This window comes from Microtus pennsylvanicus, chromosome 4 (genome assembly GCF_037038515.1).
Source record: "Microtus pennsylvanicus isolate mMicPen1 chromosome 4, mMicPen1.hap1, whole genome shotgun sequence".
NCBI classification, from domain to species: Eukaryota; Metazoa; Chordata; class Mammalia; order Rodentia; family Cricetidae; genus Microtus; species Microtus pennsylvanicus.
The window spans coordinates 69,844,090-69,866,975 of NC_134582.1; the positions used below are offsets into that span (position 1 = coordinate 69,844,090).

General features: G+C 44.1%; 1 pseudogene; it reads right to left on the reverse strand.

Annotated features, from left to right (window-relative positions):
• Nucleotides 1-6,121, reverse strand: part of LOC142848537 (DNA repair nuclease/redox regulator APEX1 pseudogene) — a 65,242-nt pseudogene extending 59,121 nt beyond the window's left edge.
• Nucleotides 6,122-22,886: the final 16,765 nt, after the last annotated feature.

Here is a 22,886-nt window from a genome sequence, read left to right on the forward strand (position 1 = left end):
TCAAACACAAGAAAAGAAAAATAACAACTGCCCAAGGGAGACTGACCCTTGAGGAAAGTGTTGGCCTGTTTATCTATCTCAGATGATGCTCCCAATGGTAAAGATGTTAACTTTTCTTACAGGGATTAAGGTCCAGGAAACAAGCCCCCACCAATCACAGAAGGTGGATCCTGTCGAGCTGGCACTGGGGGGATCCTAAACAAGACTTCTCAGATGATGACACCCGGATGTGGTAGCCTGACCTGATGTTTGACCTGTGGGAGCTGAGATGTGGGAGACTGGATTCCAGGGGTCAAAGGGAGACCTGAATGTGGAGGCTCTTGGGGGTGCACCCTATCCGAGGCATCTTACCCTAATGATCCTGGGTGTTCTCATGTCCTTAGGAGACATGCCCTCCTGCAGGCACCCTTTTATGTATGCCCAGGAAGCAACCGGACTGCCTATGCTATTAGAAACTTTGGAGGGGGGGTGGTGGTTCCTGATTACTGTTCTTCCTGGGATGTGAGCAGACTGGGTTGGACATAATTAGAAAAGACAGAGACTATATTACATTATTTACAAAAGTTTTTGAATTCCTCATAAAGGGTAACCTTACAAAATAGGAGAGATTTGGGCTTGCTGTTTATGGAACAGGGAGGAATTTGCAGGGCACTTGGAGAAGAATGTTGCTTCTATGTGGATCATTCCGGGATAGTTACAAGAACCCTAGATGAGTTAAGAAAAGATATTGACTCATTTAAGACAAGGATCCCTTATGAGACCTGGTCTAATTGGTTCCCATGGCTTACCACACTCGTCTCTTCCCTAATTGGGCCGATGGCTATTTGTTTATTGATCTGTCTTTTTGGCCCATGCCTCTCCAAAGGCTAAAACAAGCATCCCAAAGACAGATACAACAGGTACAACTCATGGCTCTTTGAGTACATTATGATAGGCTTGATACATCTCACCCTACAGATGAACTCTCAATTTGAGGGTATCCAGGCCAAAACTCTGGATAGGGGTGGCCCTGACTAGTACTTTCTCCCTGGTGGGCTATTCTGGCTTGGTGACTGGAGTAGGGGGTGGGATAGAAAACAAAAGTGGGAGATGTTGGGCCAAAATTATCTCAGGGCCTGTACCTCAAGGCCTATAAGACAGAGAATAGCCTGGCTCGAGTTTGAGGGAACCGAGTGAGGATGAGAGAGCAAAATCTAGGTAGAGGCCCCTCCAGCGTGGCTGTCTCTCATTGGCTGGAGGTACCCCCACATCACACGTTATCACCTAACCTATATAAGCTGATGCTCACAGTAATAAACTTAGTTCTTGCTTTGACTTGACTCCCTATCATGTCTGATTGTCCTGTGTGTGTTGTGGGGCTGCAAAATGGACAGATAGCACACTCACCTTTCCCTGGGGAATAAGGAGTCTGTGGAAGTCTAGCAAATGCTTGGTAATCCTGAGTACACTTTACATGCTAGAATTACAGATAGATTTTTTAAAAAAAGTGTTTGGGTTTAGTATTTGGGGTAGTGGCCGCAGCTTTGGTGGAGGTGGTGGTGGTAATTTGAGACTTTTGTTGTTATTGTTGTTGTTATCTTTTGCCCTTTAAGATAGCATCTCACTCGGTAGCTTAAAGCAAGCCTGGCCCTGAGAGAAATCCTCCCATTTCAGTCTTCCAAGCACAGGGATGGCGGACTTGAGCCACTGCTCTCAGCTGGGACAGATTTTATTTGTTTGTTTTAGAACAGAGTCCCTTCCACGCTACCTAAATGAAGCTTTCTAGGGGTCAAGCACCAAGCGTCAACTGAAGATGTGGTCTTAGTGGAAGTGAACGGCAAATCCTTAGCAGCCGTCAGTAACAGAGAGGCCACGCTTCTGCAATGCGTAGTCCCTGTGTACCGAGCATTATACCAAGAGCCTCTGTGATGATTAGGTCCCATGGTGGTAGAACTGGAGAGGGAGAGGACTGTGAAGGGTTTTAGGATTCAGCTAGAGAGAGAAAGAAAGAAGCAGGACCTTCCATAATGCCTAGCATGAGTGCTGGAGCAGAAGCAGCCCCTTTTGGACTGAGGCCGAGCAGAAGGAACAAAGTTAAATTTATTCATTTTTATAATAGTAATAATAAATACAATAAATAAATACAGTTTATTTATCTATTTATTCACTGTGGGGGTGGGGATTGAAGCCAGGGTTGTGCACATACTAGGACAACATCCCTAGGAAGCTATACCCTAGCCCACAAACTTACTTTAAAAAGTAAAGCAGTGTTTTAGCATATGTATGGCTTCCCTGCTCTCTGAACTGGGAAGTATTCTGAGAAGTTGTCTAACTTTAAACTGCAAATGTATAGTTTCCAAGGCATAAACAAGTAAGTCAAATTGCACTCTCCCTACAGAGGGCTGAGACAGTGGGTTAAGAGCCCCTACCTCCCTGTGTTACCTGTGAAAACACAACCAGTTCTTAGAGGCTGGCCTGGAGGGTCACTTGGGAATCTTGACTTTGTCTTTGGAATAAACAAGCACGTGTGTGTGTGTGTGTGTGTGTGTGTGTGTGTGTGTGTGTGAGAGAGAGAGAGAGAGAGAGAGAGAGAGAGAGAGAGAGAGAGAGGGAGGGAGGGAGGGAGGGAGGGAGGGAGGGAGGGAGGGAGAGAGAGAGAGAGAGAGAGAGAGAGAGAGAGAGAGAGAGATGGGGGGAGGGAGAGTCTGTCCCATGGAGATCTCCCACCAACCTCCTTTGGATTCCCAGTCTGTAATAGTGTCTTACAGATTTCAGGGCTGGCCTCTGACTGCTCTACCATCTCTGAGCTGAGTTACTTGCAAACCTTGTAACTTGTACTGTGCCTGTCAAGGCCTGCCTTCACTGAGATTTTCTCCATGGTAACTTGTACTGTGCCTGTCAAGGCCTGCCTTCACTGAGATTTTCTCCATGTCTTTGGTGGGGCAACAACAGTAGTGCCTTCTTTATTGAACTGGTATGATTCCTTCTGCTGACTGCTCCATAACTCCAACTCTAATTCATTAATTTTTTTTTTAAAAAAAGGAAAGCAACAAGTAGGGCTAGACAGATGGTTCTGTGGGCAAAGTGTTGGCTGTGAAAGGGGGGGGGGTGAGCTAAATCCCCAGGAACCTTGGGAAAAAGCTAGGTGTGCTGGTGCATGCTTGCACCCCAGCACTGGGAAGGCAGAGGCAAGCGGGCTCCTGGGGCTCCCTGACCTACTCAGTGAGTTGTAAGTCAGGGAGAGACTCTGTATTCAAAACAAAACAGGTGGACAGTACCTGAGGAATGAAACCCAAGGTTGTCCTTTGGCCTTCACATGAGCACGCACACACACACACACACACACACACACACACACACACGAATAAAGCATAAAATACCTAAGGAAATTCAATTTCTCCAACTTTGTAAGCTCTGGCTTCTCCATGTTGTCAAGGAACAAGATATCTCAACTCCCTATCCCGAGTTAACAAATTCTAAGGTCCCCAAGGGCATGTTTCTCCCTATTTTGTCACCTGTTACCAACATAAACACTAAGAACACCCAGGGCAAAGCACAGTTGTTGTGGTCATCGTGGACCTGGCCCGCCAGACCTCTGAGATGCTCGCAGGGACACCTTTCCCCACTTCTCTGTCCCCAGCCTGACTAGGGAAAATGTTTTACTTTGAGGATCTTGAACATTTAGAAAACAAAATATTTATAATGATCTAATCAGAGGCTACAAGGATCTTGAGTCAAATTCAAAAGGAATGTACCAGCAAAAAGCTAAACATAACGACCTTGGCTGCTGTTTGCTGTCACAGGCACCAGGAGAAACCTTGTTCGTCTTTCCATTACTATTTTTTCTTGTGGGGAAAAAAAGTTGAGAGCCTAACTTATCAGACAGGAAGTAATGTCAAAACGCTGAGACTGGGTGAGAATCTGGGCTGGGGCAGGTCTAGTGGTAGTGTGTTGGCCTGGAATGCGAGAGGCCCGGGTTCCAGCACTGTGGTGGGCACAGTGAACAGAAATCGTAAATGATATTGTATGTGATTTAAAATTCCTCTGACTAGTCAAACAGAACACTTTGGCTGAGTGATTTCAGGTTAGGGCTTGGATACTGCAGACGTGTTGAGGGGGTAAAGGGGCAGCAGGTGGGGGGCAGGAGACACCCCTACCTATTAGAAATTTCATACCCAGACACCCTGTTTTCACATTTTGGTTTTTGTTTCTCACTTATGCAGACCAGTCCCTACCTGCTAGAGACCCAACTTAGAGTGCTTTCTAGTTTATGGTGGTTTACAAGCTGAAACTGTACTTGGGCCTCTGAATTTTTTTTCAATTTAATTTAATTGTGTGTGAGAGAGAGCCACAATGTGCTTGTGACCACGAGAAGTTAACGTCAGGAGTAGGTTCTCTCCTTCCACTGAGGGTGCCAGGCATCGGGCTTCCTGGCAAGTACTTGGTCCACTGAGACATCTCCCTGGCCCAGCTTTGGGATCATAATCTTCCCTTAGGAGATGGGTCTGAAGTCAGAGCCTCTCTCTAGACGCTAGGCAGCAGAGGCTAGTGCCATAGTCAGTCTCTGACATGGGAGACAGCTGTCAATCTTGGTGTGCTGTTGTTGAGCTAGGATGTCGGGCATTTCTACCCACAATAGCTCTGAGCTAAAGTTCTTTATTTACAGTTACCTGGTTTCAGGTTTGGGTTTGGTTTTTGGAGACAGAGCTCATATGAGCCTAGGTTGGACTTGAGCATAGCTGAGGATAACCTTAAACTAACACATCTTCTGCCCAAGTGCTGGGATTGCTGGTCTGTGTACTACAGGCAGTTTATATGGTGCTAGGGACGGAACCCAAGGCCTCGTGTGTTAGGGAAACACTCTGCCAGTTAAGCCGCATCCCAGCTCAGATACTGGCATTATAATAAGATCAAAACTTCATTAAAAAAAAAACAAGGATCATCCATATTCTCAGTTTGAAAATTAAAACAAAATGTTAAAGGGCCCTGCAGTCCCCCCTCCCTTCTCTCTCCCTTCCTGCCCATCAATCTCACCTGCTTTCTTAGCTGAGCCCCAAGTGAGCTATTCCGTCTGTGTCCTGTCAACCCATTATGTGACCTCCCACTCACACGGCTGTGTATAGCATTTGACTCTTACATATACAATTTCTTACTTAGACATTTAACCCAAGACATTTAAATATTAATTTCAAAATCTCAGACTAACAATTGCAGCTTAGCAGAAGCTAACCCTGCAGTGGTTGCTAAAGAAGGCAGAGCTATGGGTACTGAACCATGTGGGTTTCATTTTCCAGTCTGGGAACTCTGGGCCCTTCTTGTGTTTCTGTTTGTTCGTTTTTCTTTCTTTAATTATTATCCTTTCTCTCATGTAGCCTAGGCTGACTTCGAACTTGCTGAGGATTGCTTTGCCACCACCTCCGTGTACTGAGATCTCAGGAGTGTCTGGTCCATTCGGTGCTGGACTGGAAGCCGGGGTTCCCTGCACAACAGGCAAGCCCTGAGCCGCGGCCCCAGCACCAGTCTCTCCTGCTTTCTGAGCGCTAAATTTAGCTCTTTCATGGCACCTACATTTTGGCTGGTTCACTTCACGTTAGCGCTTCACCTAGAAAGCAGAAGAGCTATGCACAGGCCGGTGTGCATCAGAAAGTGGAGAATTTGAAAGTGCTTTTGCCTATGGTTGTCTAAAAGAAAATTTGAGCGTTTGCAAACTCCACTTACACCTCTGCACCCTTCCTCCACTGCCCACAGATCAGCAGGGTTTGGCTCCACAGGAGATTTATAGGGGAATATATCTGGATCTCTCTTTCCATCCTGCTCTGTTAAAGTCCAGTTGGCTGAGGCTCAGGGCAAGGTGCCAGGTCTAGATTTCAGGGGCCGGGGTAGGGTCGTCCAGAGAGATAGGGGCGGATGTGATTTGGCGGCTGTGTGCGATCTGGCACGGCGGTTTACGTGCTGCGGTGTTCCTTCTCTTGAGCTCGGTACAGGCACTTAGAAGACCGTTCATCATCGCGAAGCATCCAGGCAGCACCTACTTGGCACCAAAAGCATCCCGAAGGTCTTTGAAAAATGGTATCTGAGCAAGAGGCCCAGGAACCACAACAGAAGGGCACTGCGTGGTACCGAGGTCACGTGATACCGGCATTTCAGGGAAATTAGGCTGTTCTCCTGTTTCTGACAATCTGAAAGAATGCTGGAGAGGTAAGACATTTTCTCTCTGTTTTCACTGGAGAAGTGAAACAATAGCAACCGCACATTTTGAAGTGAAACTATGTTTCACAGACAAATAAAATGAAAAAAATAGTGTTGAGATTTTCCATTCTCTTTCTCTTTGCCTTTCTTGATTTCACATAATTAATAAGTAAAAAGGAACAAAATCCTGTCCCACTCCTCAGAAAAAAACTGCCTCCTCCCACCACTTGTCAGTCTTCTCAAGAATATTTTCCACCTCGGGCCGAGGATTTCTGATTTGTGGTTTGGCCAGCTGCAGACTTTGGGAAGAGGTGTGTGGAGTTGGGTGGTGGGGATCAACACTTGGTGAAAGCAAGTGTCTTGTCATTTCTCAGCTGTCAGAGTGCGTCTATATGTAGAGTCAGCTTTGCAGCAAGAAGTTCAAAAAAAATGTTCAAGAATAGTTACAGACACAATAAAGCCAACCTGAGCTACATAGTTCCAGGCTAGCCTTGGTTACAGTGTGAAATCCTATCTCATAAATAAGCAAATATTATCATGTGTTTCTTAAAAATAATCAAATTGTGTGCAAAGTTTAATATACATAGAAGAGCAGGTATCTGCCTCAAGTCTCAGCCACTTAGGAAACTAAGATGTTAAAAGTTTAAGGCCAATCTGGGCAACAGGGCACAGCTCCCTCTCCAAATGAAGAAAAGAAGTGGAGAGGAAAGATGGAAGGAAAGGAAGGAAGGAAGGAAGGAAGAAAGAAGGAAGGAAGGAAAGGAAAGGAAGATGCCATCTTAACTGTAAAGGCCTTGTTGAAGGCTGTTGAATCCAGAGGTCACATAACCCGCCAAGGCCCTTTCAGATCTAGAACTCTCAGGCTGACAGAGGAACTTTCCCTAGTGGGCCCTTTAACAAGGAAGTTGTTAGAGGTTGGGAGGGAGCCACACAGGGGATGAGTGGCCTTGTGCACCCTGCTGGTGGGGCAGTTTGGGGGAGAGACATTGTGATGACAGCATGAGCCATGGTTTTTTGTTTTTGTTGTTTTTGTTTGTTTTTAATTTATTTTATTTTATGTGTGTTGGTGTTCTGACTGGATGTATGTCTGTGTAAGGGTGTCAGATCCCCTGTGGAGCCACTAGAACTGGAGTTATGTTGTGAACTGCCATGTGTTTGTTGTGAATTGAACTAACTCTTGTAGACCAGGCTGACTTAGAACCCACAGAGATCCATCCGCCTGCTTCTGCTTCCCAAGTGCTGGGATTGAAGGCACAGGGCACTACCACCTGACTTTTGAAGGATATTGCTACACCTCTCCTGTGGTTGTGTTGCTCCAGTCCTCCAAAACACAATAACACCTACAGTGATGGGTAAACATCGTTAGCACTGAGTGTTCAGCAGAGAGCAGGGAGCACAGCCCCAAACAGAAACCTGAGTAAGAAGTTATGATGGGGGCGGGGCTAGGGTCTGGAAGAAGGGAAGTCTTATGTGGAGCAGTTTGGTGGTGAAAGCAGCGAAGGGATGGGTCCTGTGGCTATCCTCAGGAAGGTTATCCTGGTGGGAGCAGCAGGGGTAGGGAAGCTGCAGTAGGAAGGTACTGGATGCATGCAGGAAAGCCAAGGGTGGGCTGGGAAGATGGCTCAGCACTTGAGCAACCTCCTTGGAACCCACAGAGTGTTGAAGGAAAGAAAGCACTGCTTCCCGTTGTCCTCTGATCACCACACAGTCCTTAGCACATGCACAGCCTCTACCTCCTGCTATCATACAAAGACATCATAAGACACACCTTTTAAAAAAGAAAGAAAGAAAGGGTGAAACGGCTGAGCAGCAGAACCCAGCAGGGCACAGGGAGAGACAAGCAAAGCAGACGCTGTGACTTAGAACATACACAAGCTGTCCTTGCAGGGCACTGCCAGATACAGGCTTGGTTCAGGTTCTTAATTGAAGCCTTATTTCTCTAGATCTGTCTTGAGGGCAGAGTTGACTAGACCCAGTGGTGAGTTAGGTTCAAAGGAGAAGAAAAAAGAATAAAGAAAATATCAATTTCTGGAGGATTGCAGTGAGAAAGACCGGGGAGACATTTACTTAGACATTTACTTCTGGACAAATGTCCTAGGGTCTCCGTCGGATAGACAAAGCAGTTGAGATGCAGAAGTTGTCCTAGTAGCCCCAGATAAAAGGATTCTTGTGCTGACTTAAGACAACTGTAAGGGTCCAAGGGGCCTCCCTAAATCAGAGTCAGGCCTCATGCATGCTGTCCTGATGTTAAGTAAGCATAAAACTTAGTTAAAGCCAGGAGGTGGTGGCGCACGCCTTTAATCTTAGCACTTGGGAGGCAGAGGCAGGCGGATCTCTGTGAGGTCTAAGTCAGCCTGGTCTACAAGAGCTAGTTCCAGGACAGGTTCCAAAGCTATAGAGAACCCATGTCTTGAAAAATAAAAAACATAACAACAACAACAAATTAGTTTAAAAAATTGATGTTTTGCTCCTCCGGCAGAGCAAGATACCCAAGGGAAAGAAGACCAAAGGTAAGAAGGTGCCCTCCACCCCCACATCTTGAAGAAACAGAAGCCAAAAAGGCGGTGAATCCTTTGAGAAAACGCCATAGAACTCCGGCATTGGGCAGGGCATCCAGACCAAGTGAGATCTCACACGCTTCATCAAATGGCCCCGCTACATTAGGCTGCAGTGGCAAAGGGCCATCCTCTATAAGCTGCTCAAACTTTCTCCTGCCACTAACCAGTCACCCAGGCCCTGGACCAGCAAGCAGCAACTCAGCTGCTTAAGATTGCGCAGGAATACAGGCCAGGACAAAGCAGGAGAAGAAACAAAGACTGCTGATCCATGCTGCTGGCAAAGGGACGTCCCAACTAAGAGACCACCTGTACTTCAAGCAGGGGTCATACTGTCATCACGTTGATAGAGAACAAGAAGGCTCAGCTGGTGGTGATTGCCCACAATGTAGACCCCATTGAGCTGGTGGTCTTCCTGCCTGCCCTGTGTTGGAAGATGGGAAAGACCAGGCTGGGGCGACTGGTCCCCAGGAAGACTTGCTCCACTGTTGCCTTCACACAGGTTGACTCTGAAGACAAGGGAGCTCTGGCTAAGCTGGTGGAAGCTATTAGGACCAATTACAACAACAAATATGACGAGACCCACTGCCACTGGGGAGGCAATGTCCTGGGTCCTAAATCTGTGACTCGAATTGCCAACCCGGAAAAGGCAAAGGCCAAAGAACTTGCCACTAAACTGGGTTAAATGAACACCCCTAAGTTTTCTATACGTAAATATGATTAAAAACTTATCTTCCAAAAATAAAAAAATGAAGTTTCAAAAAAATCAGGTAATGCAGCTTCTTGTGCAGTTATGATTTGCTGTGTGATTCTAGGGAAGTTCCTGCAGGTCTCAGCACTTTCAGCTCCCCCAGGGAGTTCCTAAAAGGGCCACAGCTGTCACTGCATGGTTCTGAGGACAGAGAAGAAAGGTTACAGAACACTGTCTGGGGCTGAGGACACAGTCATGCCCGCCTTTGCTGCCCAGGGTTAGTGGGAAGAGGAGAACCAGCTACATACAGCAAAAGAAGGAATGTGCCCAGACAGGGAGCAAATGCGTTGGGCCCAATTCCCACTGTCTTCCAGAGTTCTAATCCCATAGCCACTGAAGTGATGGGCTCCAGTAGCATCACAGTTTCCAGAGGAGGTGGTGATGTGGCCATACAGCTATGGAGAACAAGGTTCGCCTGGAGTCCACTCCTCTCCCTGATCCTCACATGGCTCTCGAGACAACAGCAGGACCAGCAAAGGGGAATGAAGCAGGCACATCACATGCCCACTTGCATTATGGGATACTGACTTTCATCCAATTCAAACCCCTCTAAATTTGCTACTTCATTAGGTAAGGAATTTGAGGTGGCAGTGAGGCCAGTGACTCTGTTAAGAATTAGGGTGGAAGGACTGGATCTTAATGGTAAACCACTTGCCGGGTGTGTGTAAAGCTATGGGTTCTATTCCTTCTTTCTTTCTTTGTTTATTTTTGAGTTCTGTTCTTAATGTCCTAAGACAGACTTTTGAGGCTGTGGCAACGGCTCAGTAGGTAAAGACCTGAATCGCACACTCGTCAGGCTTGCTGACATATCCATGTCATTCTGATGCTGGGGAAGTAGAGACAGGAGCAACCTTGTTGCTCACTGGCAAGCTAGTACAACCAAATTGGTGAACTCCAAGTTCTGTGAGAGACCCTGTCTCAAAAACAAGTTAGAGAGCCATTCATAAGCTCCTAATGTTGACATCTGGGCACACACACATGAACACAAATATACATGAGCACACACACACAATTTTTAAAGAATAAAAGAAAAATATCAAGACTTCTAACCAATTATCCAAAGAAAATTGAAAATTTGCTTCAAATATGATTTAGAGAGAGGCTGGCCAAGAGCCCATCATCAAGGTTTGGGGAACTCCATGAGAGTCTGTGCAGGAGATAATGCCATGGCCTCCACCCAGTTAGGGAGTCTCCAGTCTCTTTAGGAGGAAGCTGCCAAGAGGGTCGCTATATCCATTAAAATGCATTTATTCAGTGCTGACACACCCAGAACTGTGACAGGGGAGAAGCTCTGGTCCCTGTCACCAATTTGTTTATAATCTGATTAAACAGAATCTCCTTACACTTTCTTTGTAAACAACTCACTGTGGTTAAGCCTAAGTGTAGGCTAGCCCGGTGAGTCACTAACAGATATTGGTTGCTGAAATGGTTTCTGCACTCATGCTATTCAAACAGAGGGAGATGAGTGGGCCTTAGAGTTGCAGGGCAAGTGCCTGCTGGGAATCAAAACATGGGATGTGTGCTGGACAGGCAAGGCAGTGGGTAAGGGAAGAGCATCCCCTGGCAGGGAAGTCTGTGTAGAGCATTCATCCAAACAGGGGTAATGCCTATGTATATGAGGGATACAGTGAGACGTCTCCCTGGGTGTAGCTTTAATATAGGAGGCCTTAAAGTCCACCCCCATGGTGACACACTTCCTCCAGCAAGGCCACACCTCCCATTAGTGCCACTCCTTTTGGGGGCAATTTTCTTTCAAATCACCACAGGAGGCCACTCAAAAACCACCCAAAGCAGCAAGATATGGTAGGTTGTTCTATACCCAGAGCTTGGGAGACTGAGGCAGGAGGGTCTCCACAGTCAAAGGCCAGACTGCACCTCAGAGTAAGATCCTGTCTCAAAAACTCAAAGTCAGGACTGAAAGAGATGGCTTGGCAATTAAGAGAACTTGTTCTTATAGAAGGATTTGTTCTGGATTTGGTTCCTAGTACCCACATGACAGCCCACAACCATCTGTCTTTTCTTTCTGGCCTCCAAGGGCTCCTGCACACTAGTGGTACACATAAACACACACAAGCTCACATATGCATAAATAAATTAAAAGTAAAAGTGGCATGGTGGTACACACTGATATAGATATGAATAATTTGCATTGGTATGGATTTTAAGGTCAATTTTGTTATATGTATATATTTCTGATCTTGGTTAAGGTATTGTGATTGTATAGTTCATTTTAAAACGTAATGTATAATTAGAAAATATAGGTTGTTAATGGATAATCATCAATAATAGTCAAGGTTGTAGTCATGTTAGTTAGATTTTCTAGATGTGCATAGATATATTTCAGATAGGCTTTCTTCATATCTTTCAAAGACTACAGAACATGCCATTTAATGTTTTAATAACTTAGGGCTTTTCATGACAATGAGACACTCTGCTCCTGGCAGCACCAATCTACTTCAAGAGGAAGATGGGCATCAAAGAGGCTCCTTATGGAGTTGGTTAGCCATTTGGGCAAGAAACTGCTCTTGCCTGGACTGTTGCATAAACTGGACACAAAGAACCCACAGAGAGAGGACTGCTGAACTTGCCTAAAGGTGAGATGGTCTTTCGGAGTTCCTGATTTATGAAAGAGTCTGTGAGACATTCTGCAGGACACAGCAGAAAGTGACTGAACTGTCTTTGGAATTTCCTGCTTCATGGAAATGTTTGCTGGATACTATGGGCCTGAAGGCTGAAGATGGATGTACAGTACAGAGGAACTCTGGGTGACTGTCCAGGCAGCGAGATGTCTCTGTCATTTCTAGAGTTATAGAAGTTGCTTGCTTCTTGTTTAATTAGGTAATATTATATCCTTCTGGAGTCTTTGATGGAGTTGAAGAATGGATAGTCATAGTTTTAGTTTTCCTTAGTTGTGATAAAAGATAAAATAGATGTAAATATCGTAACTGTAATTCTTGCTTGATAATGTTTTGATATATGTAATTTTGCTATGTTAAAGTGAAAGCCTATCTTTTTTGTTTAAACAGAAAAAGGGGAAATGATGTAGGTGGGTCTTCTATCTATCTGTTGCTTTCATTGGTTAATTAATAAAGAAACTGCTGGGCCTGATAGGTCAGAACATAGGTTGGGTGGAGTAGACAGAACAGAATGCTGGGAAGAAGGGAAGTGAGTCAATTGCCATGATTCTCCCACCCAAGACGGACGCAGGTTAGGATCTTTCCTGGTAAGCCACCACCTCGTGATGCTACACAGATTAATAAATATGGGTTAAAGCAAGATGTGAGTTAGCCAGTAAGAGGCTAGAGCTAATGGGCCAAGTAGTGTTTAAATTAATACAATTTGTGTGTTGTTATTTGGGGGCATAAGCTAACCAGGAGGCCAGGAGCCAGACAGCAGGAACGCAGCCCACAGCTCCTTCTACAATTGGCTCCCAAAGTGGGGCATGAACCCACAACCCTGAGATTAAGAGTCTCATGTTCTACTGACTGAGCTAGCCAGGTGTCCAGGAGCCAGGCAGCAGGAACACAGCCCGTAGCTCCTTCTACAGCACACTTTTAATCCTAGCACTGAGGAGGCAAAGGCAGGTGGATATCTATGAGTTCTAGGCTAGCCTGGTCTACATAATGAGTTCCAGACCAGTCACAGCTACATAGTGAAACCCTGTCTCAAATATGTCCACAAAAATAATAACAATGAAAAAATCAAATTAAAAATAGTTTTATTCATCAGATTTAGCAATCTCACATCTAGGAACATATTCAGTGAGCTAAAGGTTATCTGCACTTCCCTGTCACTATGAGAGATGACCAAGACACAGAATTAACCTAGGTTTTCATCAACAGATAAGCAGATATGAAACATGTGGTATATACACACAAAGGAATATTATTCATTCATAAATAGGAAATCCTGCCATTTGAAAGAACATAGACGAACATAGATGCTATGTGAAAGAAGCCAGGCACAGAGAAACAAATAGTATTCATTCCCACTCAAAAGTTGGTCCCACAGAAGTCAAGAGCAAAGGATGGTATGGTGTGAGCAAGTGGGGATGGAGAAAGGCTGACTAGTGGTAACAATAATATGTCAAGATAAGAATATATTCTACTGCTGGGTCTCTATAGCCCAAGAGGGTGATTATAGTTAATAATTTATTGAATGTCTCCTTTTTTCCCGTTCTGTTTTTGTTGTTAAACAGGCTCTTAGTCCCCCTGCCTCAGCTTCTCTATGCTGCATTTTAAGTGTGAGCCACACAGTTGTCTTAGACTTTTGAGACAAGGCCTTGTTACACAGCTCATGTTGGCTACTCATTATGTAGCCAAAACTGGCTTTGAACTCAAGACTTTCCCACCTTAATCTCCCAAGTGCTGGGAAAACAGACATGTGCCACTATGTCTAGCCATGCACATCTCCTTACTATCCATGTCCCCTGGCTTCTGCTATGACACAATAACATGTGACAAAACAGTTGTCATCACCCAACGCTGAAGTGTTAGGGAGCATGGGAACATTGTGACTTGCCTGCAGCGAGAGGCTCCACCAGTAGACAGACATCTGTCCTGATTGGTAGTGGGTATGTCTTTGTTGACTACTAGCACCCTGAACAGTGTCGAGGGGACTTTCTCTGGAGCTGACAAAACTCAAGCCACAGGACCCTCTGCAGCTTGAGTTCTCTCTGTAGCTCATTCGTGTGAGCACACTGTTTATAAAATGGACACAAATAATATAGTTTTCACTGATAGTGTATCTTCTAATTTAATTCCTGTTACTGTGATAAAAAAAATCCTAATAAAAATTTGCCCCAATCCAGAGATAGGTCCACCGCAATGAGCTGCATCTTGGGTTTTCAGCACCCACATGGTATATCTCTAGTTCCAGCTGATTCAGTGTCCTTACCTCTTCCGACACCAGGCATGAACATGATACACAGACACACATGCAGACTAAACACCCATACACATAAAATAAACAAAAATCTAAAAAGAAAAGAAAAACTGCCCCCAGTCATGTCCACGGGCCAATCTGATCTAAATTCTTTGAGGCTCTTTGGTGATTCTAGATTATTGCAAGTTGTGGATTAAAAATAACCATCAGGGGCAAATAAAACATCTCAACTCTTGTGCCACCACAGCTGATTTATGAGTGACTGGGAACAGAACCCAGGGCTTCATGCATGCATACTAGACAAGCATGCTTCCAACTGAGCTACACCCCTGACCCTCCCTCTAGTCTGTCTTCTTTTCTTCGCTCTTTCTGTTGCCTGGAAATGGACTAGCCATGAGAATTTCTAGCTAAGTCAGATAAAGATGTGTCAAGAACACCTTGATTTGGGGTTTAATCAGATGCATTAATGCAGCCCACAGATATTTCTGTGGACCTGTTCTTTTTTTCTTTTTAAATTAATTTTTTCATTTATTTTACATACCAACTAGTTTCCCCTTCCTCCACTCTTCCCACTCCCTCCCTCAGATGCTGTCTATCTTCCAATACACTCCTCCATTCAAAAAGGGGCAGACCTTCCATGATAGTCAACACATGTCATATTACATTGAGGCCAGACCAAGCTCCTCCCCTGCCCTGCATCAAGGTCGGACAAGGCATCCCTGCATAGGGCATAGATTCCAAAAAGCCAACTCATGTGCTGGACAGGTCCTGACCACACAGTGACCCCACACACAGACCAAGCTACACAACTGTCATCCACATGCAGAAGGCCTAGGTTGGTCCCATGTAGGCTTCCTAGCTGTTGTGGACTTGGTCTAGAAGACTTTCAGGAGTACTCTGTCTAGTACTGGGACAGAATGAATGTGGTCACCACTGTGCTGTGTCTGGCACCAGAACTGTGCAGGCTGAGGAGAACATAGAAGGTTCAAAAATTATTGGACCAGCAGTGAGTTTGAAAAATGAGATTGAATGAACACCAGATCAAAATGGAGATGTGTCCTGTTGCAAATACACCATGTGGGGTTAATAATAATTTTCTTTTTAAAAAAAAAGTTTTATTATTTATACAGTGTTCTACCTACATACCAAAAGAGGGCACCATATTTCATTATAGATAGTTGTGAGCCACCATGTGGTTGCTGGAAATTGAACTTAGAACCTCTGGAAGAACAGCCAGTGTTCTTAACCTCTGAGCCATCTCTTTAGCCCCTAATAATTATTTTCTTCTTCTCTCACCACATTTTTCTCTTTTCCTCCTCTTTTATTCTTTTGAGATGGGGTCTTACTCTAATCTGTAGCCCAGATTAGAAGAATACAAATAGAGCCATTCTTGCAACAGTTCTGCCTCAACCTCCCAGGTCTAAAATTATAGGCATGTACCATATGTCCTAGTTCATTTTTCTTTCTTCTTTATTTATTCTTCTTTCATATATTATATCCCAACCAGTTTCCCTCTTTCATCTCCTCCCAATTGCCCCCCTCCCCTCCCCTCTTTCCCTGATCTATTTCTCCTGTTTCCCTTCAGAAAAGAGAAGACCTCCCAGGGATATCAACCAAACATGGCCTAACAAGATGCAATAAGACTAGGCAGAAATCCTCATATCAAGACTGGATGAGGCAACCCAGAAGGAGGAAAAGGGTCCCAAGCACAGGCAAAGAGTCAGAGACAACCCCTCCCCTACAAGCTACACAACTCTAACATGTATGCAGAAGACCTAGCTCAGACCCATACAGGCTCTATTGCTGTCACTTCAGTCTCTGTGAGCCCCTATGAGCCCTGCTTAGTTGATTTTGTGGGTCATCTTCTTGTGGTATACTCTGCCCTCTTCCTCTCCTTCTTCAGTGGGGTTCCCAAGCACCACCTAATGTTTGGCTGTGGGTCTCCACATCTGCTCCCATCAGTTGCTAGATGAAACCTCTCTGATGTCTACTGGGTTAGCCTCAGATCTATGAGTATAGCATAGTATCATTAGAAATTAGTCCATTGACTTTTATTTTTTGCCAGTCATGTTTGGTGTTCTGTTCTAGGTTTCTGGGCTATCCAGCCTCTGGTTTCTGATCATCCAGGCCGTATCAAGTATGGACACCCTCTCATGGTGTAGGACTCAAGTTGAACGAGTAATTGACTGGCCACTCCCACAAGTTCTGTGCCACCATTACTCCAGCACATCTTGTAGGTCAAAGGTTTTTTGGCTGGGTTGATGTCCCAGTTCCACTGTTAAGAGCCTTGCTGGGTTATAGAAGATGGTCAGTTTGGGCTCAGTGTCCTCATTACTAGGAGTCTTAACTAAGGTCACCCTCATAGATTCCTGAGAGTTCCCACTACACTGCATTTCCATATTGCCCTCCAAGTGCCCCACCCCTAAATCCAGTTGTTTCTCCCAGTACTCTCTCCCTCCACCCAAAGCCCCTGCCTGATCCCTTCTGTTCCCATTCCTGCTGACAAAAATCTATCTATTCTATTTCCCCTGATCAGAGAGATTCATGCATCCCTTCTTGAACCTTCCTTGTTACTTAGCCTCTCAGGGTCTGTGGATTGTAGCATAGTTATCTTTTACTTTACAGCTAATATCCACTTATAAGTGAGTGAATGCTGTATTTGTCTTTCTGAGTCTGGATTACCTCACTCAGGATAATTTTTTTCTAGTTCCATCCATTCTCCCTGCAAATTTCATATTATTTTTTAACAGCTGAGTAATACACCATTGTGAAAATGTACTACATTTTCTTTATTTTTTTGGTCAAGAGACATCTAGATTGTTTCCAGTTTCTGAGTACTACAAATAAAGCCTCTATGAACATAGCTGAGCAAATGTCCTTGTGATACAATTGATTGTCTTTTGGGTATATGTCCAGTAGTGGTATAGCTGGATCTTGACGTAGATGGATTCCCAACTTTCTGAAGAACTGCCATATTGATTTTCACAGTGGCTGTACAAGTTTGCACTTCCACCAACAAACCACATCCTTGCCAGCATGAGCTGTAGCTTGTGTTTTTGATCGTGACCATTCTGACAGGTGTAAGATGAAATCTCAAAGTAGTTTTGATTTGCATTTCCCTAATGGCTAAGGATGTTGAACATTGCTATAGGTGTTTTCAGTCATTTGAGATTCCTCTATTGAGAATTCTCTGTTTAGATCTGTATTCTTGATATCTAGTTTCTTGAGTTCTTTATATATTTTTGACATTAGTCCTCTATTGGATGTGGAGTTGGTAAAAAAAAATTTTCCCATTCTGTAGGCTGCCATATTATCCTGTTGATGGTGGAATTTTGCCTTAGAGAACCTTTCAGTTTCATGAGGTCCCATTTATTAATTGTTGATCTTAGTGCTTGTAAGATTGGTGTTCTATTCAGGAAGTTGTCCCTTATTCCAATGCATTCAAGGCTACTTCCCACTTTCTCTTCTATCAGGTTTAGTGTATCTGTTTTTATGTTGAGGTTGTGTATCCACTTGGACTTGAGTTTTGTGAAGGGTGATAGATAAGGATCTATTTGCATTCTTCTACAAGCTGACATCCAGTTAAACACGGTGTCATTTGTTGAATTACTTTTCTTTTTAAAGGTGTACACAAAATTTAACTTGTGGAACTGCAAGTTTGAGGATAGCCTAAGTAACACACAAGTTCCAGGCCAGCCAGAGCTAGTGTGAAGCCTTGTGTCAAAAAACATATCTGTGCGTGCGTGTTCACATATATGTGTGTGTGTATGTATATATAGTGGGATTTCCACATTTATAGAAGATTAAACTGTACAAGCCTCATAAAAAATAAGTTATGCCTGTATGTGAAATCCCAACTATCAACAATCACTTTCAAGAAGCCATGTTAAGGGCTAGGGATTGCAGTTTAGTACATAGAGAGTTTGTCTAGCACACGTGGGGCCTTGGAGTAGATCAACATCCCATAAATGTGAGATGGCACAGGCATGTCATTCCAGAATGCAGGGGGTAGAGAAAGAGAATCAGAAATTCAAGGTCAGCTTCAGTTACATAGCCATCTGGAGGCCAGCCTGGGCAACAAGAGACCCTATCTCAAAAAGAGAAAAGAGAAAAGGAAAAAAGAAGGGGGGGAGTAAGTAAGGGGGAGAAAGGGAAGGAGGGGAAAGGAGAAAAAGAGAGAAGGAAGGAGAGAGATGGAGGGGTAGAGTAGGATCATGCTACATTATATTTCTGCTTTGTCTATTAATAAAAACAAGTTTACAAAATCACAGACACACTGAAAGATCAAGAGTTCAAACTAAAGATTGGGAGGAAGAGCTATCAGGGAGTTAATTTTTTAAATATCCTTTTTTTGAAGTCAGTAGTGGTGTGTGCTTTTAATTCCAGAACTTGGGAGGCAGAGGCAGGTGGATCTCTATGGGTTCAAAGTCAACCTTGTCCAGGACACCAGAACTACACAGAGAAACCATGTCTCAAAAAAGTCCATATTTTAAACACTGGGAATATGTGTAATCTTTGTTCTGTGATTTGTTACAACTTCTTATTGTAAATAAAACTCACTTTCATACCTGCACTTTTGTTGGTTTTTGTTTCCTGAAATTTACAACTTCCATCATGTGAGCACCTGGTCCCATGGTCTTGACTCACCTTCTAAATGTGCACATTAGCCTGTCTAACTGGAGCCTGTTGGGAGTGTGTTGTAATTTGTTTAAAAACGCCACGAAGAGAAGTAAGTCATGCCATGCAACAAGGCTCACATACGTTTATTGGAAGAGGAGAGAGAAAGGGCAGAGAAAGGGGCGGTGTGTGTGTGTGTGTGTGTGTGTGTGTGTGTGTGTGTGTGTGTGTGTGTATAGAGACCGGTCCCTGGGAACAAGAGTGTAGGAAGAGAAAGAGAGAAAGGGAGAGGGAAAGAGAGAGGGAGAAAAGAGGGAAGATTTGCCCACCCTTTAAAGGAAACACTGCAAATGTGCACAGCAGGTACTCTTCGTGGCCACAGCTGAGGACAGATCCTGTCAGGACCCTAAGGGCAGGCCAGTACAAATGCCTGAATACTACTGGAGGGCTGTTTATCTGGGAGAGACAACTTGTTATTTTGTTCCCAGGCAGAGACTTCCAGGGTTTTCACATCACAGAATGCATGAGTCATGTGTCTGCCCATTAGATTATTGTTGTCTTAGACATTACCTCTTGTTCAAAACCCCCTAGACACAATAATTGCAATATAGAGGGTTTTAAAAATTATGATTGCATTTATCTATCTCGGGATATATGGGGAGGCCAGAGGACAACTTGAGAGCCAGTTCTCTCTTTCCAGTATATGGATCTCAGGGATCAAACTCAGGTCATCAGGCTTACAGACAAGCCCCTTTATGGCACTGACACTAGATCGTTTTGGTTTTGTTTTCTAATCGGCTGTTACCATGTTTTATATTCAACAATTTTTAACTAAAACATCACTTACTGAAAACTAAAAACTAAACTAAAACTCTGCTCCTTCTGCCTGTTTCCCCCCAGAGGCTGCATGAGGACAGAGGGAGGTAGGGGGACAAGTGCTGTTGAAATGGTCCAGCCTCAAGACTTGATTCACTAGAATTTTACTGCCCCCTTGTGTCAGAACAAGATAGTGCAACTAACTAAGATTCCAAGGAACATTTTCCTGGCTCTTCATCTAGAAAATTCAAAGCAGAAAAGTGAGGTAAACTATAAACCACTCTAATTTTTCGCTACAGTTTGAAACACCCCCCCTCCGTTACTTCCAAGATTAGTGTCTTTCCGTATACAATTCGGTGCTATCATCAAAGGAAAGTACCAGGATGCTCAGCAGCTACTTTAGAGAGAGAGAAAAGGACGAAGGAGCAAATTCCGCAATGGAGACCAGGCTGTCCGTCTCTGCAAACACAGGGGTGGATAAACTTCTTGTATGGGAAGTCTGGTGCCCCTCTTGTGGGCAGAACTGCAGAGGCTGGGCCAGCCAGTGTGCATCTCCCTCTCCTCAGTAGTCAGAGGCAGCACTCAGCTCCATTGTGTTCTCACAGAGGACAGAGGAAATTCGAAGATCCTGATGTTTGAGGTACCCATCGCTCTGCTCTGCCTAAGTTCTTGAAGAGAGAAAGTGTGAACATACAAGACTGACTTGCTGCCCCCAGTAGATACATGAAGACTGGGTGACACCTCTCCTTTCCAGAGGGGATATGTGGGTTGAACAATAATGGACACTGAACTAAACTTGGAGAAACTGGGTCCTTTTTTAAACTACCTAACTTGTCCTCAGGGCTGATGTCCACAGCTTCCTGGGCTCCCCTGACTCCTCAACTCATCAACCTAGAGCAGAAAAGACTGTTGCTTCACAAGTGTCATTTCCAAGAAAGGGTTGAGGCAGTGTCTCATGTGGTCCTGGCTGGCCCCAAACTGCCAAGCTCTAGGTGGAAACTTCCTTACCTTTCCTTCTTAGCTTCTATTACAGCAGTAAAACGCCTAAGTTAAACCACACATGAGGAGGAAAGGTCTATTGGTGCTCGTTTCAGAAACTTCACTCCTTTATACCCCAAAAGACAGAAAGAGGCTAGGGTCCCAGTGGCCAATTCCAGACCACACCTCTGTTGGCCTGATTTCCTTCCACTAAGCCCCATCTCCTAGAGGTTCTATGGCCCCAATAGGGCCACAGCCTGGAGATCCATGGGCAACACTTCTCCAACCATTAGAGTCATAGTGGAAAATCAAAATAAAACCCTAGATGTTCTATGTAGTAAAAAAATAAAAAAATAAAAATCACATCTCACAGAGAACTGATCTCCAAAATAGACAAAGAACTCAAGAAACTAGACATCAAAACTTAAACAGAGAATTCTCAACAGAGGAATCTCAAATGGCTGAAAGATACTTAAGGAAATGCAAATCAAAGCAGCTCTGAGATACCATCTTACACCTGGAAGAATGGCCAGGATCAAAAACACTGATGACAACTTATGCTGGAGAGGATGTGGAGTAAGGGGAACACTTCTGCATTGCTGGTGGGAATGCAAGCTGGTACAGCCCCTTTGGATGTCAGTGTGGCGATTTCTCAGAAAATTAGGAAACAACCTTCCTCAAGACCCAGCAATACCACTCTTGGGCATATACCCAAAGTATGCTCAATCATACCACAAGGTGGTGGTGCACGCCTTTAATCCCAGCACTGCAAAGGAGAGGCAGGTGGATTCTGTGAGTTCACAGCCAGCCTGATCTACAGAGTTCATTCCAGGACAACCAGGCTACCCAGAGAAACCCTGTCTCAAAAAAAAAAAATCACTTTGCCAATATTCCTAAAAGAAAGCTGGGAGTATTCTTATTGATAGAATTCATAGATCAAGTTGGAGGAAAAAACCTTAAGGAATACTCTTTACTTATAAACTTGGGATGGCTCTCTAAGGAAGCCTTCTTTCTGCTTCTATCTTTTGGAGAGCCAGTACATAACTGGCATAATTCCTTTATTCAGGATGAAAGGGGCTACTTCTACTTTTGTTTTTAAAGAGTGCCTTGAGGCAATTTCCTTGATAGCTATCCAGATCCCCAGTTCTCCCTGATGGAAGTACCTTTCAAGTAATGAAATAAAATTTAAGTGGTAATAATAAATTATTATTCAGGGATAGTTCATACTATTTTCATTTTAAATTGGGTCTCATGTAGCTCAAGTGGGCTTGAACTCACTGCAGTTGAGGATGACTGAAGATTACCAATTCTTCTGCCTCTACTGTGAAACGCCAGGATGTACATACCATCACTGGCTTTCATATTATTTATAATGTCCACTGCTTTTACTTCTGGTGCCAGCCATCCCTGCCTGGCTAATCTCTTTACTTGATCAAGGTTTGACTCTTAGTTTTCCTCCAGAAAGTTCCTATTTACAGTTTTGTTCTCGTTTCCCTTCCATTCTCTGCTCACATTTGTATTCTTTTTGATTTTGTTCCTCTTCTAATTTTCTAAAGAGGGCTTGATGAATTTAGATCTTTTCTACTATACACTCCATGCCGTAACTTTCTTCCCAAGGGCTTTCACGACACTGTGCACGTTCCTGTGTGTGGACCGATCACCCAGCCAGCCTCTAACTTAAGATCTTTGTGATTCTTCCTCCTAAGTTGTGTAAGTCACCACACCAAGTGTCCAGAATAGCCTCTACTTCTTGAGATTTCTTTGACCTCTGGGTGTAGCTTTGTCACCAACTTAATAACCGAGCTTTTTAAAACCATTGCTCTAGATGTCTAGCTTAATTTCATTGTGGTCTGGGAGAATATGGTTATCATTCTTTTAAGAGTAAGCGTATTTGAAGGTGCCAAATGTCATCTCCCTAACTGTCCTATGTAAAAGTGAGAATTATGTATATTCTGCTGTTGGTAGTGAATTATTCTGTAGACATCAATTACATCCAGTTGACTAGTGGTATGTTTTCTGTTTTTCTTCTTCCAGTGTTGGGGACTGAATTGGGTTCATATGGACAGCAGCCAAGTGCTCTACCACTGAGGCCAGAACTGCTGGCCTTCAGCTCAACC